General features: G+C 46.2%; 1 long non-coding RNA gene across 1 annotated transcript; it reads right to left on the bottom strand.

The window, feature by feature from the left end:
- Positions 1–1,472: 1,472 nt before the first annotated feature.
- Positions 1,473–7,787, bottom strand: LOC116971719. The gene is made up of 3 exons (XR_004411584.1): positions 7,752–7,787; positions 5,180–5,182; positions 1,473–1,488 (listed from the first exon to the last, which is right to left on the bottom strand). It is a non-coding gene; the product is annotated as an uncharacterized LOC116971719 (long non-coding RNA).
- Between the last annotated feature and the right edge of the window lie 1,442 nt (positions 7,788–9,229).

Here is a 9,229-nt window from a genome sequence, read left to right as displayed (position 1 = left end):
TACTGAGTTGGATGATCAGCCATGATCATACTGAATGGCGATGCAGGCTCGAAAGGCCGAATGGCCTACTCCTGCACCTATTTTCTATGTTTCTATGTTTCTAAATGTGGGGAGAATTAAACTAAATGGGATGAATGCAGGATTAGTGGAAACAGGAGGTTATTGGTCAGTGGACGATGGGTTGAAGGGCCTGTTTCCATGCTGTTTCCCCCTCCGCCTCCCCCCCTCCCTTTGGACAGAAGATACAGAAGCTTGAAAGCGCGCACTACCAGACTTAGGAACAGCTTCCTCCCCTCTGTTATCAGACCTGAACGGTCCTTCCAACCTCCTATTGCGGACATTAGACTTTTTCTCTGAAACTGTTACTCTACAATGCTGAGAAACTGTATTCCTCACTCTGATATATTTCTTGTCACGCTTGATTTTATTCATGCGTTGTATTGTTTTAGTTTAGCTTAGTTTAGTTTAGAGATACAGCGTGGAAACAGGCCCTTCGGCCCACCGAGACTGCACTGACCAGCGATCCATGTACACAAGTTCTATCCCACACTAGCTACAATTTACAGAAGCCAATTAACTGACAAACCCGCATGTCTTTGGAGTGTGGGAGGAAATCGGAGAAAAATCCACGCAGTCACAGGGAGAACGTACAAACTCTGCACAGACGGCACCCGTAGTCAGGATCGAACCCGGGTCTCTGGCGCTGTGAGGCAGCAACTCGCCCTTTCTCAGACAGTGAGTTGCCGAGAGAGCATGCAACCAAAAGCTTTTCACTGCATCTTGCTACACGTGACAATAATAAACCTAAACTCAAATAATGCTAAACTCTCTCTTTCGATCTTACCTCCTGAGAAAGGAAACCGATCTATAAAAAAAATTAATGGAAGAAAATATAAATTATTTATGGGTGTTATGTCGAAATACAAAATAAAGGACTCTGGATTCATAGTCTGCAGCTAACATCTCGATACATTGGTCTGAAGGAAAGATGAAATAATTTGACGTGAAATTGCCACAGGCAAAACTGTAGGTTAAACATTTGATTTGATCTTACAGTCTTGATCTTGGAATGTCATTTCATGGTGACGTGATTCAAAATGCTTTTGTAAATGGAAATAACTTCCCCAAAATAGAATCTTGACTTTACCCACAGCTCATGTAAAGCAATCGTTACTCTGCATCAATTCACTGATTATTGCAATTATTCATCTTCAGCTTCGCAATATAATATAAAAATGTAAGAAATAATAGCAGGTGTAGGCCATTTAGCCCATCAACAGTGATTGAATTGAAAGATACAGCACTGAAACAGGCCCTACGGCCCACCGAGTCCATGCCGACCATCGATCACCCGTTCACATTAGTTCTATGTTATCCCACTTTCACATCCACTATCCTACACCCTGCGGGCAATTTACAGAGGGCTAATTAACCTACAAACCTGCATGTCTTTGGAGTGTGGAAGGAAACCAGAGCACCCGGAGAAAACTCACACAGGTCACGGTATAACGTGCAAACTCATGTATTTTACTTCGGAGTCGTGTGAGTGACTACGTGAAGAGCCCGCTCAGCACGCATGCGCGGCATTGTGTTCAGCAGTGCAACAGCGGCCGCATCGGGAGTCAGGCGCTCCCGCTACAGGGTGAAAGAACGGACCGTCAGGTAAGTACCCTGAGGTCGGGTTTTCATTCACAGCGAGCCTTCTGCTTTATTTCAGGCAGAGAACACAGGCTCTTGGACAAACCAGTCCCCCGCTCGACTCCACGAAGGAGCGTTCCATCTGGGGGGGACAGCAACAAGGCGGTAGGACCGCTTACCGGGCGCTCCGCTATCCCCGACACCGTGCCGAGCCCAGCCCGCTAGCGCTTGAGCAGCGGGCTGGAAGTAAAGCTACCGAAGAAGGTATGGCCGGTGGCTTCCGACGTGTCGGACGGGGACGTCTCTCCACCCGCACGGGGGAGAGACAGCCGCCTGAGCCGCATGGAGCGGATCCTGGAGCTGGAGCTTCAGCGAGACGCGCTTCATGAGGGGCGCTCTCGCAGGGGAAGTTCAGGCACTCCCTCCACAGTGTCTTGTGCATTGTCCATTGCTTCCTCCTTACCCGAGGGTAGCTTTGGTGACCAGGACTGGGCTGGTCAAGAAGAGGGGATGCTGGCTGAAGATGTCGGGAGTATGCAAGGGGTGCAGGAACAGGAAGAGCTGCTGGGTGTGGTGGACCGCTACGTGGCAGCCCCACGTGCAGGAGGCGGTTAAAGGCCAAACTAGCGGCCAGCATTGACCACCTCTCCAACAGGCCCCTACAGGAGCAGGTGGTCAATGAGGCCTTAGAAACGTATACAGCTCCAGAGAACTGTGAGTCCCTTAAAGTGCCGGTTGTAAACAGCCAAAACTGGGGGCACGTTGGGGCAAATATTCAGAACCAGGAGCTAAAACTGCAGCGGATCCTCAGGCTCCTGACGTCAGCCATCACATAGTTTGCTCGTTCCGTGGACAAATACGGAGATGACCACAACCTTCGTAAACAAATCATAAGACTTGCCATAAAATCCTAAATTTGCGGGTTGTGCAAAACCCCAGCCACTGAGCCAGACCCACTGCTTTTTGGCAAAAACCTCACAAAGCATATGAAGGATAAGGAAGAGGCCTTAAAAAACTTTCGGTCTCATGAGGGCAGGCCCCGGGACGAGCAAAGCAAAAACAATAATTCCCAAGCAGCAGCACCTCATCGCGTCCACCAGTCGACGTCTACCATATGGGACTGGTGAAAGCTCGGGGTCCGCATTCTATCACCGGAAGTCTTCTTTAGACCAGGGCCCAGAGCGGACCCCATGGAAAATGCGCCACCCCCCAACATCACCGCCACGTCAGACAACGTGCAAGACTCGTTGGACCGGCAGGAAACAGAAGAAATACACATAACCATGGAGGTAGGTGGGTCTGGTTCCTACCAGCGTATAGAAAATAGGGGCTTAATACTAACAGGAGGGAGATTACACCTGTTTAAAGAAGCACGGGAGTCTATCACGAGTGATCAGTATATACTCAATGGCATTAGTGGATACAAAATACAATTCATACTAGAAAAATTGCCACCAGTTCAACATTCACCCCAGAGGGTATTTTCCCTCTTAGTTAAAGAAAACCGAGAGGGACAAGCTGAACTGGTGAGATTAATTACAAAGGGTATCATTGGAAAAACAAAACATGAACCCTTGGAATTCGTATCAAATATATTCACTAAACCCAAAAAAGATGGTGGATGTCGCCTCATCATTGACTTAACTTCACTAAATATGTTTGTTAAGTATATACATTTCAAAATGGAAACGTTTGTTACTGCCAAACAACTAATTTCCAAAGGATACTTCATGGCAAGCATTGATCTTAAAGATGTTTACTATTCAGTACCATTCACAAGGATCATCGCAGATACCTGAAATTTACCTGGATGGGGCAGCTATGGCAGTTTAATGCGTTACCCAATGAGTTAACATCAGCCCAAGATTATTCACCAAGATACTAATACCAGCTCTGGCAATATTAAGAAGACAAAAACATATTGTCGTGGCATATCTTGATGATATCTTAATAGTAGGCAAGACCATGGAATTGACTATGTCAGCTGTATCAGCTACCAAACAGTTGTTCGAAACCCTGGGATTGTCTTACATCCAGATAAATCTAAGTTGAAGCCATCCACAATCATGGACTACTTGGGCTTCACAATTAATTCAGTCTACGTGACTGTAACTTTGCCAAGAGACAAAACAGTTGAATTGGCACAATCATGCAACAATTTAATGGTCAACGAACGACCAACTATTCGACAAGTAGCAGAGTAATTGGGAAAATGGTAGCAGCATTTCCGGCTACACAATTCGGACCTTTGCACTGTCAAAACTTACAAAGAGCAAAGGTACAGGCACCAAAACGACATGCAGGTCATTATGATCGTGTCATGAAGTTATCCACTGAAGCAATATCAGAACTACAGTGGTGGGCAAAAAATGTTTGGCATAGTTTCAGCCCTATTATCATCACTAACCCTACGTCAGTTATCCAAACAGATGCCAGTGCTCAAGGCTGGGGAGCAACTAACTCTATATCCAGCACAGGTAAATAGATGGACTAACCCAGTCATCATTACCACTTACACTGGGCATTAATTATCTAGAGATGTTGGGTGACTTTTATGGTTTAAAAGCATATGCATCAAATATGCATCACTTGCATGTACGGTTACAAATAGATAATACTACGGTGGTGGCCTACATTAACAATATGGGCGGCATAAAATCGGTATCATGTGACAAGTTGGTCAATACAATTTGGCAATGGTGTGTCGAAAGACATATTTGGCTATCAGCAACTTACCTGCCAGGTAAGCTAAATACAGTGGCAGACACCAGGTCACGTAAATGTAATGATAACATCGAATGGATGTTAAACCCCCAAAAATTTGCAAAAGTTATCAAGCAATATGGCACGCCAGATATCGATTTATTTGCATCTAGGCTAAATCACCAGGTACCTATGTATGTCGCTTGGGAACCAGACCCTGAGGCAGCAGCGGTAGATGCGTTCGCGCTGGATTGGGGAAATTCTTCTTCTATGCATTTCCTCGCTTCTGCCTCATCAGTCGGGGCCTACGCACAATACAAATGGACTCTGCTTCAGGTATTTTGATAGTACCCGACTGGCCTACGCAGCCATGGTTCCCAATACTCCATGACATGGTTGTTGAAACTCCGATGGTATTCCCCAGTGACCCAGAGTTATTAACACCCAGTGTCGGGCACAAGCCACCCGTGCCATGGAAAAAAATCAAGCTCCTGGGTTGCAGATTCTGCACAAACCACTTCTGGGACTGGGATTATCAGAACAAACCATCGACACCATGTCAGCATCCCTCCGAACATCCACTAAAAAACAGCACTTGGCCAGCATCAAAAAATGGGAGAAGTACTGCTTGGAAACAGGGACCACCTACTCAACCGCTACAGTTACCAACGTACTGGAATTCCTGGTGAACCTTCACCACGATGAAGGACTCAGCTACAGAGCCATCAACACAGCTAGAAGTGCCCTGTCTGTCTATTTAAAACAAGCTCCAGGACAACAGGCCATGGGGTCCCACTCGCTGGTGGTCAAACTAATGAAGGGTATTTACAACTCTAACCCCCTAGACCAAGGTACACCCATATATGGGATGTCAGTGTGGTTCTGACATACCTCAGGGGATGGCCACCAGCCAGATACCTCAACCTGGAACAATCTATGCTCAAAACACTCATGTTGATGGCACTTGTATCTGCACAGAGGGTCCAGTCACTACACCTATTGCGACTGGACAGCATGCTCACAGCTCCAGACCAGATCTCTGTCGTTATCCAGGGACTGATCAAACAGAGCAGACCAGGAACACCTAATCCAGTCGTGGAATTCTGGGCTTACCTGCCAGAACCACGGTTATGTGCCATGACCCACCTACTGTCCTACATATACACAACCAAAAATATTCAAGGGAGAGGAAAAGCCTTGTGGGTCAGTCATAAAAAACCTTATGGTCGGGTGACGAGCCAAACCATTTCGAGATGGCTCAAGCAGGTGCTAAAAGCTGCTGGGATAAACACTAACATGTACAAATCTCACTCCACCAGGGCAGCATCCACGTCGACGGCTAAAATAATGGACGTGCCTATAGACCACATCCTGGCTACAGCAGGATGGTCGGGGGAAAGACCGTTCAGAAATTTTATAATATGCCGTTGGCAAAACCTGGTTTAGTTGCAGAAATTTTTTTACAGACTGCAAAGATTTAATTTAAGCCCAGGGGAGCAATTTAATTTCTTTGTTGTTATTGTTAAAAATACCATTGTGTTTTTCTACAAACAGATTCATTGGTTGATTACGATAACACACTTCCTCCCTCAAGGACTTCGGCAGTGAGTGAAGTAATAACTGTTACACGGTTTTAAATCACAGAGCTTTAAAATCTTCACGTAGTCACTCACGTGACTCCGAAGTAAAATAGTAAGATTAAACGAGAACTTACCAGTTTGAAGTTTGATCTGTATTTTATGAGGAGTTACGATGAGGGATTACGTGCCCTCCGCTCCCACCCTCAATAATATGGGTCAAACTGATAACTGATGTCTCCTTTTCTTTACTATGTTTATTTCAATAACTGTGTCTATCTGTGATTCCACACCGCTGCTTTGAAGTATGCCGCGCATGCGTGCTGAGCGGGCTCTTCACGTAATCCCTCATCGTAACTCCTCATAAAATACAGATCAAACTTCAAACTGGTAAGTTCTCGTTTAATCTTACTATTTTGTGTGTTTCATGTATTTTGTGCATTTAGTGTATCATGTGTTTAATGAATGTTGATAGATCAATACCCCTCCTGGGATAAATGAAGATATCTTATTGTATTGTATCGTATCGAGAGCACCTGCGGTCAGTGTCAAACTTGGGTCTCTGACGCTGTGAGGTAGCAGCTCTACCAACTGCACCACCGTGCCACCCACTGTGCCTGATATATCATTCCAGATGATCATGGCTGATCTTTTCCCTGAGCAGCACTTTCCTGCACTATTCTCAGAGCACGTGATTTCTTTAATATAAAAAAATCGAACATGCCTTGCATTGAATAAGTGGCCATAACTGTCGTAGTTGGAGAATTTCAATGGTTTGTTTCCATCCGGGTGACAATCTTTTTATGCATGCTGCTCCTGAATAGTTGACTTAGTCATGCAGTATCTGTGGAAAGAAAAGCTGTTAATGGTTCAGGTAGGAGACCCTTGAACAGAGCAAGTCATGATGCAGCTCTATAGGAGCTGGGTGGCACAGTGGCGCAGCGGTAGAGCTGCGGCCTTACAGCGCCAGAGACCCGGGTTCGATCCTGACCATGGTTGCTGGCTGAATAGAGTTGATACATTTTCCCCGTGACCTTGTGGGTTTCCTCCAGATGCTCCGGTTTTCTCCCACATTCCAAGACGTGTAGGTTTGTAGGTTAATTTGTTTTGGAAAAATTGTACAAATTGTCCCTAGTGTGTGGCCAGGGTACACATTGTCCCCAGTGTGTGGCTGGTCAGCGTGGACTTGGTGGACCAAAGGGCCTGTTTCTGCGCAGTATCTCTAAAGGCCTTTTGTTGGAGCACAGACACTTACCGACTTACGCAACAGCCGACTTACATAAACTCACACTTATGTAAACATTTCTGTATTCGGTCCCTGATGTGGAGGCTGTGAAGAGGGTGCAGAGGTTTACCAGAATGTTGCCTGGATTGGAGGATCTCAGCTACAGAGAGAAGTTGGATACACTTGCATAGTTTTCTCTGGAACGTCAGAGGTTGTGGGGAGAACTGATAGAAATACTGTATATAACATTGTGAGAGGCATAGATAGGGTAGACAGTCAGAACCTTTTACCCAGGGTGGAAATGTCCAACACTAGAGGGCATAGCTACAAGGTGAGAGGGGGAAAGTTTAATTGAGTTGTGCAGGGCACGTTTTTTACACAGAGTGGTGGGGGCCGCCAGGGGGGGTGGTGGAGGCAGATATGATATAGGCGTTTAAGAGGCTTTTGGATAGCCACATGGCAGGCAGGGAATAGAACAATATGAATCATGTGCAGGCTGATGATATCAGTTCAGCTAGGCATCATGTTCGACACAAACATTGTTGGCCGAATGGCCCGTTCCTGTGCTGTATTACTCTTTGTTCTGTGTTCTACTTTTTATGAAACACAAGCGTTCACAGGGATTATGTGCAAACTCCACACAGGAAGCAGGTATGATAGTGGTGGTTAAGTGGATTTAGGATTGTGCATTGAAGTGCAGGGAATAGAGGGATATGGATTATGTGTAATCAGATAAGAGTTGGTCTTGGTATTATGTTCGGCATAGGCACTGTGGGCCAAAGGGCCTGCCCTTGTGCTGCACTGTTCTATGTTCTATGATCTATTTTCTATGTTTGAAGTCATAAAGTTTAGACATACGGTATGGAAACGTGCCCTTCGGCCCAACTTGACTTACATGTTTCATCTACATTATGCGTTTGGCCTAATCCCTCTAAACCTGTCCCATCCATGGACCTGTGTAAGAAGGAACTGCAGATGCTGGTTTAAACCGAAGACACAAAAAGCTGGAGTAACTCAGCGGGACAGGCAACATTTCTGGAGAGGGGGATAGGGTGACATTTCGGGTCGAGACCCTTCTTCAGACTGGTTAGGGATAAGGGAAACGAGAGATATAGACGGTGATGTGGAGAGATAAAGAACAATGAAGGAAAGATATGCAAAAAAGTAACAATGATAAAGGAAACATTATAAGCCGTTTGTAGGGTGAAAATGAGAAGCTAGTGCAACTTGGGTGGGGGAGGGATAGAGAGAGAGAGGGAATGCCAGGCTACCTGAAGTAAGAGAAATCAATATTCATACCACTGGGCTGTAAGCTGCCCAAGCGAAATATGAGATGCTATTCCTCCAATCTGCATTTAGCCTCACTCTGACAATGGAGGAGACCGAGGACAGAAAGGTCTGTGTAGGAATGAGAAGGAAAATTAAAGTGTCCAGCAACCGGGAGATCAGGTTGGTTCACGAAGGCTGAGCGAAGGTGTTCCGCGAAACGATCGTCCAGTCTGCGTTTGGTCTCGCCGATGTATAAGAGTCCACATCTTGAACAACGATACGGTAGATGAGGTTGGAGGAGTTGCAAGTGAACCTCTGCCTAACCTGAAAGGACTGTTGTGGTCCCTGGACAGAGTCGAGGGAGGAGGTATAGCGACAGGTGTTGCATCTCCTGTGGTTGCAGGGGAAGGTACCTGGGGAGGGGGTGGTTTGGGCGGGAAGGAATGTGTTAACCAGGGAGTTGCAGAGCCAGTCAAGCCCCTCACAGGCTTTAATATAGCGATGTTACAAAACTTACCTTCAGCGGCGCTGCAGTTCTGCCACTGGCCGTGTTCGCGACTTTGGCGCCTTTGAGGGGAGGGGGGGGGGCGGGGGGGCGGGATTAAAATGCCGTTTTCTCCAGCCTGTCGGAGGCGGATTTCCTGGAGCTGCCAGCTGCTGATGGAAAATCGACCGGACTTCCATTCTCGAATATGTTTTTTTTTTAAATTGCTCGACAATTTAATCGCTGGATTAAAATAAAAAGCTACTTCTAACGCCATCAACGCCTACAACATGGTGGATCTCAAGTACGGGACAAAACATGGTGTGTCGTGTA

Source organism: Amblyraja radiata, chromosome 4, assembly GCF_010909765.2.
Source record: "Amblyraja radiata isolate CabotCenter1 chromosome 4, sAmbRad1.1.pri, whole genome shotgun sequence".
Lineage (NCBI taxonomy): Eukaryota > Metazoa > Chordata > Chondrichthyes > Rajiformes > Rajidae > Amblyraja > Amblyraja radiata.
The sequence above is the reverse complement of the archived record's forward strand: the minus strand, read 5'-3'. Positions and strand labels throughout refer to the sequence as shown.